This window comes from Anthonomus grandis, chromosome 14 (assembly GCF_022605725.1).
Source record: "Anthonomus grandis grandis chromosome 14, icAntGran1.3, whole genome shotgun sequence".
Classification (NCBI taxonomy): Eukaryota; Metazoa; Arthropoda; class Insecta; order Coleoptera; family Curculionidae; genus Anthonomus; species Anthonomus grandis.
In genome coordinates, this window is record NC_065559.1 from 3429254 (window position 1) to 3438600 (window position 9347).

General features: G+C 34.4%; 1 protein-coding gene across 2 annotated transcripts in view; it reads right to left on the bottom strand.

The window, feature by feature from the left end:
* LOC126744552 (proton-coupled amino acid transporter-like protein CG1139) overlaps positions 1-8722 on the bottom strand; it is a 28243-nt gene extending 19521 nt beyond the window's left edge. Inside the window, exon 1 of one of the 2 annotated variants that reach the window (XM_050452008.1) lies at positions 8532-8722. The gene's annotated coding sequence lies outside the window, so the exon portion shown is untranslated. Of the gene's footprint in view, positions 1-8131; positions 8320-8531 lie in introns of those variants that run through there. The other variant, XM_050452007.1, reaches the window with a different exon arrangement.
* Positions 8723-9347: the final 625 nt, after the last annotated feature.

The window sequence follows — 9347 nt, forward strand, 5'->3', positions numbered from 1 at the left end:
TATACCAGCGGCTTGTTCCCATCACCTACAACACGAAAACACCGGGTTATAATGAGTTTCGATAAAAACTAAGGGAATTATAGCACTTTGAAAATGCGAAAAATCGATTTTCTTTAAACCCAAAAATTGCTTTAGAAAACCCTATCAGCGGCTTATTCCCATCACCTACATTACGAAAACACCGGGTTATAACGGAATTCGACCAGAACAAGTGGAATTATAGCTCTTTGAAAATTCGGAAAAAAGTCAATTTTTTACCCCGTTTTTGAGCCCAAAAATGGGCCACAAAAATGCAAGATCTCAGCAAATATGGGAGCTACGACCCTGCGGATGGTCTCGTTGGATTCAGAAGGACGAAACTAAGACAAAACCGTTGGAATTTTCCCGATAGCTCCCATAGAAGCCAAGATATAGGCCTTCAAAGTTTGGGTTTCTTCATTTTTCGGGTATACCCCCCCGTATCGAATTTTTCACCAAAAATTGATTTTTTTCGAATTTGAATTAACTATACCAGCGGCTTGTTCCCATCACCTACAACACGAAAACACCGGGTTATAATGAGTTTCGATAAAAACTAAGGGAATTATAGCACTTTGAAAATGCGAAAAATCGATTTTCGTTAAACCCAAAAATAGCTATAGAAACCCCTATCAGCGGCTTATTCCCATCACCTACATTACGAAAACACCGGGTTATAACGGAATTCGACCAGAACAAGTGGAATTATAGCTCTTTGAAAATTCGGAAAAAAGTCAATTTTTTACCCCGGTTTTGAGCCCAAAAATGGGCCACAAAAATGCAAGATCTCAGCAAATATGGGAGCTACAACCCTGCGGATGGTCTCGTTGGATTCAGAAGGACGAAACTAAGACAAAACCGTTGGAATTTTCCCGATAGCTCCCATAGAAGCCAAGATATAGGCCTTCAAAGTTTGGGTTTCTTCATTTTTCGGGTATACCCCCCCGTATCGAATTTTTCACCAAAAATTGATTTTTTTCGAATTTGAATTAACTATACCAGCGGCTTGTTCCCATCACCTACAACACGAAAACACCGGGTTATAATGAGTTTCGATAAAAACTAAGGGAATTATAGCACTTTGAAAATGCGAAAAATCGATTTTCTTTAAACCCAAAAATAGCTATAGAAACCCCTATCAGCGGCTTATTCCCATCACCTACATTACAAAAACACCGGGTTATAACGGAATTCGACCAGAACAAGTGGAATTATAGCTCTTTGAAAATTCGGAAAAAAGTCAATTTTTTACCCCGGTTTTGAGCCCAAAAATGGGCCACAAAATGCAAGATCTCAGCAAATATGGGAGCTACGACCCTGCGGATGGTCTCGTTGGATTCAGAAGGACGAAACTAAGACAAAACCGTTGGAATTTTCCCGATAGCTCCCATAGAAGCCAAGATATAGGCCTTCAAAGTTTGGGTTTCTTCATTTTTCGGGTATACCCCCCCGTATCGAATTTTTCACCAAAAATTGATTTTTTTCGAATTTGAATTAACTATACCAGCGGCTTGTTCCCATCACCTACAACACGAAAACACCGGGTTATAATGAGTTTCGATAAAAACTAAGGGAATTATAGCACTTTGAAAATGCGAAAAATCGATTTTCTTTAAACCCAAAAATTGCTTTAGAAAACCCTATCAGCGGCTTATTCCCATCACCTACATTATGAAAACACTGGGTTATAACGCAATTCGACCAGAACAAGTGGAATTATAGCTCTTTGAAAATTCGGAAAAAAGTCAATTTTTTACCCCGTTTTTGAGCCCAAAAATGGGCCACAAAAATGCAAGATCTCAGCAAATATGGGAGCTACGACCCTGCGGATGGTTTCGTTGGATTCAGAAGGACGAAACTAAGACAAAACCGTTGGAATTTTCCCGATAGCTCCCATAGAAGCCAAGATATAGGCCTTCAAAGTTTGGGTTTCTTCATTTTTCGGGTATACCCCCCCGTATCGAATTTTTCACCAAAAATTGATTTTTTTCGAATTTGAATTAACTATACCAGCGGCTTGTTCCCATCACCTACAACACGAAAACACCGGGTTATAATGAGTTTCGATAAAAACTAAGGGAATTATAGCACTTTGAAAATGCGAAAAATCGATTTTCTTTAAACCCAAAAATTGCTTTAGAAAACCCTATCAGCGGCTTATTCCCATCACCTACATTACAAAAACACCGGGTTATAACGAAATTCGACCAGAACAAGTGGAATTATAGCTCTTTGAAAATTCGGAAAAAAGTCAATTTTTTACCCCGTTTTTGAGCCCAAAAATGGGCCACAAAAATGCGAGATCTCAGCTAATATGGAAGCTACGACCTTGCGGATGGTCTCGTTGGATTCAGAAGGACGAAACTAAGACAAAACCGTTGGAATTTTCCCGATAGCTCCCATAGAAGCCAAGATATAGGCCTTCAAAGTTTGGGTTTCTTCATTTTTCGGGTATACCCCCCCGTATCGAATTTTTCACCAAAAATTGATTTTTTTCGAATTTGAATTAACTATACCAGCGGCTTGTTCCCATCACCTACAACACGAAAACACCGGGTTATAATGAGTTTCGATAAAAACTAAGGGAATTATAGCACTTTGAAAATGCGAAAAATCGATTTTCTTTAAACCCAAAAATTGCTTTAGAAAACCCTATCAGCGGCTTATTCCCATCACCTACATTATGAAAACACTGGGTTATAACGCAATTCGACCAGAACAAGTGGAATTATAGCTCTTTGAAAATTCGGAAAAAAGTCAATTTTTTACCCCGTTTTTGAGCCCAAAAATGGGCCACAAAAATGCAAGATCTCAGCAAATATGGGAGCTACGACCCTGCGGATGGTCTCGTTGGATTCAGAAGGACGAAACTAAGACAAAACCGTTGGAATTTTCCCGATAGCTCCCATAGAAGCCAAGATATAGGCCTTCAAAGTTTGGGTTTCTTCATTTTTCGGGTATACCCCCCCGTATCGAATTTTTCACCAAAAATTGATTTTTTTCGAATTTGAATTAACTATACCAGCGGCTTGTTCCCATCACCTACAACACGAAAACACCGGGTTATAATGAGTTTCGATAAAAACTAAGGGAATTATAGCACTTTGAAAATGTGAAAAATCGATTTTCTTTAAACCCAAAAATAGCTATAGAAACCCCTATCAGCGGCTTATTCCCATCACCTACATTACAAAAACACCGGGTTATAACGGAACTCGACCAGAACAAGTGGAATTATAGCTCTTTGAAAATTCGGAAAAAAGTCAATTTTTTACCCCGGTTTTGAGCCCAAAAATGGGCCACAAAAATGCAAGATCTCAGCAAATATGGGAGCTACGACCCTGCGGATGGTCTCGTTGGATTCAGAAGGACGAAACTAAGACAAAACCGTTGGAATTTTCCCGATAGCTCCCATAGAAGCCAAGATATAGGCCTTCAAAGTTTGGGTTTCTTCATTTTTCGGGTATACCCCCCCGTATCGAATTTTTCACCAAAAATTGATTTTTTTCGAATTTGAATTAACAATACCAGCGGCTTGTTCCCATCACCTACAACACAAAAACACCGGGTTATAATGAGTTTCGATAAAAACTAAGGGAATTATAGCACTTTGAAAATGCGAAAAATCGATTTTCTTTAAACCCAAAAATAGCTATAGAAACCCCTATCAGCGGCTTATTCCCATCACCTACATTACGAAAACACCGGGTTATAACGGAATTCGACCAGAACAAGTGGAATTATAGCTCTTTGAAAATTCGGAAAAAAGTCAATTTTTTACCCCGTTTTTGAGCCCAAAAATGGGCCACAAAAATGCAAGATCTCAGCAAATATGGGAGCTACGACCCTGCGGATGGTCTCGTTGGATTCAAAAGGACAAAACTAAGACAAAACCGTTGGAATTTTCCCGATAGCTCCCATAGAAGCCAAGATATAGGCCTTCAAAGTTTGGGTTTCTTCATTTTTCGGGTATACCCCCCCGTATCGAATTTTTCACCAAAAATTGATTTTTTTCGAATTTGAATTAACTATACCAGCGGCTTGTTCCCATCACCTACAACACGAAAACACCGGGTTATAATGAGTTTCGATAAAAACTAAGGGAATTATAGCACTTTGAAAATGCGAAAAATCGATTTTCTTTAAACCCAAAAATTGCTTTAGAAAACCCTATCAGCGGCTTATTCCCATCACCTACATTACGAAAACACCGGGTTATAACGGAATTCGACCAGAACAAGTGGAATTATAGCTCTTTGAAAATTCGGAAAAAAGTCAATTTTTTACCCCGTTTTTGAGCCCAAAAATGGGCCACAAAAATGCAAGATCTCAGCAAATATGGGAGCTACGACCCTGCAGATGGTCTCGTTGGATTCAGAAGGACGAAACTAAGACAAAACCGTTGGAATTTTCCCGATAGCTCCCATAGAAGCCAAGATATAGGCCTTCAAAGTTTGGGTTTCTTCATTTTTCGGGTATACCCCCCCGTATCGAATTTTTCACCAAAAATTGATTTTTTTCGAATTTGAATTAACTATACCAGCGGCTTGTTCCCATCACCTACAACACGAAAACACCGGGTTATAATGAGTTTCGATAAAAACTAAGGGAATTATAGCACTTTGAAAATGCGAAAAATCGATTTTCTTTAAACCCAAAAATTGCTTTAGAAAACCCTATCAGCGGCTTATTCCCATCACCTACATTACGAAAACACCGGGTTATAACGGAATTCGACCAGAACAAGTGGAATTATAGCTCTTTGAAAATTCGGAAAAAAGTCAATTTTTTACCCCGTTTTTGAGCCCAAAAATGGGCCACAAAAATGCGAGATCTCAGCTAATATGGAAGCTACGACCTTGCGGATGGTCTCGTTGGATTCAGAAGGACGAAACTAAGACAAAACCGTTGGAATTTTCCCGATAGCTCCCATAGAATCCAAGATATAGGCCTTCAAAGTTTGGGTTTCTTCATTTTTCGGGTATACCCCCCCGTATCGAATTTTTCACCAAAAATTGATTTTTTTCGAATTTGAATTAACTATACCAGCGGCTTGTTCCCATCACCCACAACACGAAAACACCGGGTTATAATGAGTTTCGATAAAAACTAAGGGAATTATAGCACTTTGAAAATGCGAAAAATCGATTTTCTTTAAACCCAAAAATTGCTTTAGAAAACCCTATCAGCGGCTTATTCCCATCACCTACATTACGAAAACACCGGGTTATAACGGAATTCGACCAGAACAAGTGGAATTATAGCTCTTTGAAAATTCGGAAAAAAGTCAATTTTTTACCCCCGTTTTTGAGCCCAAAAATGGGCCACAAAAATGCAAGATCTCAGCAAATATGGGAGCTACGACCCGTGCGGATGGTCTCGTTGGATTCAGAAGGACAAAACTAAGACAAAACCGTTGGAATTTTCCCGATAGCTCCCATAGAAGCCAAGATATAGGCCTTCAAAGTTTGGGTTTCTTCATTTTTTCGGGTATACCCCCCCCGTATCGAATTTTTCACCAAAAATTGATTTTTTTCGAATTTGAATTAACTATACCAGCGGCTTGTTCCCATCACCTACAACACGAAAACCACCGGGTTATAATGAGTTTCGATAAAAACTAAGGGAATTATAGCACTTTGAAAATGCGAAAAATCGATTTTCTTTAAACCCCAAAAATAGCTATAGAAACCCCTATCAGCGGCTTATACTCTCACGAGATGTTGTACCGGGTTATAACGGAATTCGACCAGAACAAGTGGAATTATAGCTCTTTGAAAATTCGGAAAAAAGTCAATTTTTTACCCCGTTTTTGAGCCCAAAAATGGGCCACAAAAATGCGAGATCTCAGCTAATATGGAAGCTACGACCTTGCGGATGGTCTCGTTGGATTCAGAAGGACGAAACTAAGACAAAACCGTTGGAATTTTCCCGATAGCTCCCATAGAAGCCAAGATATAGGCCTTCAAAGTTTGGGTTTCTTCATTTTTCGGGTATACCCCCCCGTATCGAATTTTTCACCAAAAATTGATTTTTTTCGAATTTGAATTAACTATACCAGCGGCTTGTTCCCATCACCTACAACACGAAAACACCGGGTTATAATGAGTTTCGATAAAAACTAAGGGAATTATAGCACTTTGAAAATGCGAAAAATCGATTTTCTTTAAACCCAAAAATTGCATTAGAAAACCCTATCAGCGGCTTATTCCCATCACCTACATTACGAAAACACCGGGTTATAACGGAATTCGACCAGAACAAGTGGAATTATAGCTCTTTGAAAATTCGGAAAAAAGTCAATTTTTTACCCCGTTTTTGAGCCCAAAAATGGGCCACAAAAATGCGAGATCTCAGCTAATATGGAAGCTACGACCTTGCGGATGGTCTCGTTGGATTCAGAAGGACGAAACTAAGACAAAACCGTTGGAATTTTCCCGATAGCTCCCATAGAAGCCGACATATCGGGCTTCAAAGTTTGGGTTTTTTCATTTTTCGGGTATAATAATTGTTTGAAACTAATATTTTAGGGACCACATAGGAATTTAATGTGCGATTATCTTATTCTTTTTTCATATTTATTTTTTGTTTTAAGAGAAACAAAATTAGTACAATATAGATTATATATATGATATTTTAATTTAGTATTCGAATTTTTGAAGGTGTAAATTTTTTATTATTTTTCTTCTTTTTCCTTTTAAATAGTTATGTTAATTAAAAAAAATGTGTTTGTTTACAGAAATCTAGCTCTTTTTATTATTTTTATTTATTTTTTTACCAACGAATGATTAAAATGAATATTTTGTTTTGAACTTCTTTAAATTTTTTGATTATCTTCTATTTAAATAATTTAACCTTAACTATATTTCTTGTTGAGTTTTAATAAAAACAGTCACCTTCAAATTAAATATTCTATTAAAAATATCCTTTTTACCTTTAAAAGCTTAAATTAAATCGAAAATAATAATAGCAATGGAAATAAATAAATTTTTAAAAATTAAAACAAAAAACTCTTTATAAATAAAAAATCTATATCTTTCGATTTAGATAATTTAATCTTACCTTCATTTTTAATTAAATTTTATTGAAACAAACACATTCAAATTAAATATTCTATTTAAAAAATCTTTTTAACCCTATAAGCTTGAATTAAATTCAAAATAATAATAATATTAATGCAAATAAATAAACTTGTAATTTCTATATTTAAAAAATGTTGATAAATAATCAGGGTGGTATTTTAAGAAATACAATTGAAAAAATATCTTTTTAATCAAATAATTTAATCTTAGATGTATTTTTAATTAAATTTTATTGAAGTAATGACATTCAAATTAAATATTCTTATTAATAACCTTAAAAGCTTTAATTAAATTGAAAATAATTATAGCAATGCAAATAAATAATCAGGGTCGTATTTAAAAAATACAATTCAAAAAATGTCTTAATTAGGCACAAAAGAAAAGATTTAAATATCAATGTTTATTTAATTATTAATACATTTAAATACACACTATGGATTATGACTTTTTTTTTTCATAATTTGTTACATTTTGGTGTTTTCTAATAATTTCTTTAAAATAAAACCCCTACTTATCTTTTTTATATAAAGAACACATATATCGATCAAAAGTCACTGAACACCATTAATATAATTTTTCTTCTATTTCTCTATGACTTTTAGGGTATTATCCCAAAAAGCAACAATGTTTATGTTTAATTATTATATAGAAATCAACTGATGAATTCTAGGAGCTACTTAAAAAGCGCGATTGGAAATAAATTATTCAGGGAAATTACCGTTTCGTAAATTCGCTTCTCTGAACATGATTGTTTTTTTATTTTAATTATTTGTTTCCTATATTAAATATTATCGAATAAAGTAGTTGAGAAAAGCAGAAATCAGGGTATTAAAAAATAAATGGAAAACACTAAGGCGCTTATTAAAGGCAAATTTATAGAAGGAGTGTATTTTGATCTCCTAAATGCTTTTGATAACATTTCAGTAAGCTAAAAAAATAATTTCATAGGTTGACAATGCCTTTATCTACATTTTCTTTATTGTGCAACAACCATATATACTATAACGTGATAATAATGACAATATGCATACCTCAAAAACATGAACACAATCAGCAAGGTCTTACTCAAAACATTCAATTATATACTGAACTGCTATTCCATTGTTCCACCTTTTATCAATCCAAGACGTGTTAACCTGTAATTATGACTGTCTTATCTGATATTCAATGTCAAACGGAATCTTAACGATGAATATCCAAAACCATTACAGATCTACTACGATTACGGTTCATCTGAACAGTTTATCATAATAAAATGATTGTTTAAGTAAGCACTTGAGAAAAAATCGATTCAATAGAAAAAATTATTATTATCACTTAGCAGGTTTACATTGGAGCTTTATTTATGCAATGATTTGTATGTGTTTTTTTGTTTTGCTTAAATTGCTGCTGTTTAACAATAAAAATTTATTAAAATACCTGCGTACTTACCGTTTGTTTATACGTTATTATTTAATTATATAAATGTATATTCACGCACTAACAATGAACTCTAAAGAACCTTCAAATATTTCCAATAATAAAAAATGCGATAAATTTAAACACAAATAAATAAAATCACCCATAAAGTGCATAAGCGGAACGCGGTTACACCTGGTTTTTCAAAATTTTTATTAATAGGCAACAAGTTATTCGTTTTCTCGTTAAGTTATCGCTAGTTAACTACAATGGCTATTGTGCGCCACTAATATTGGAAAAAAAATTACGACTTAACCGATGATGGCTATAATTTTTCTAAATTGATGGGACATTGTGGTCAATTGTTGTTTCATGATGAAATACGGAATGCTATTACATTTGACTGTAAATTTACTTATATTAAATATTTTACTAATTTGGTTAATTGATCGGCTTATTGGTACATTATTAGCTTTGAGAAAAAGTGATATACCTCGATTTATATACAGTGAATTAATTTGGTTAATATTTGTGATAAAGCAAATCGTATAAGGATTATAGTAGCCATGTTTAAATATTCTTGGAATTATTTATAGCTGTTTAATAAATTATTTCTTTAATGTTGAAATACAACGGCAAAATCTCTCTAGGATTTTTCAATTATAAATTCATTGATACATTGGCGAAAGTGCCATGCGGCAGAAATTGGAACTAATTAACTTCTTGACAAGTTGGTGACAATATGTGAAGTTAGGAAACTTCAAATTGATTATCAATGAAACAAAGTTGATATATTAAACTCATATTTTATATCATTAACTTGTTCAATTAAATTTAGACATGGTTAAC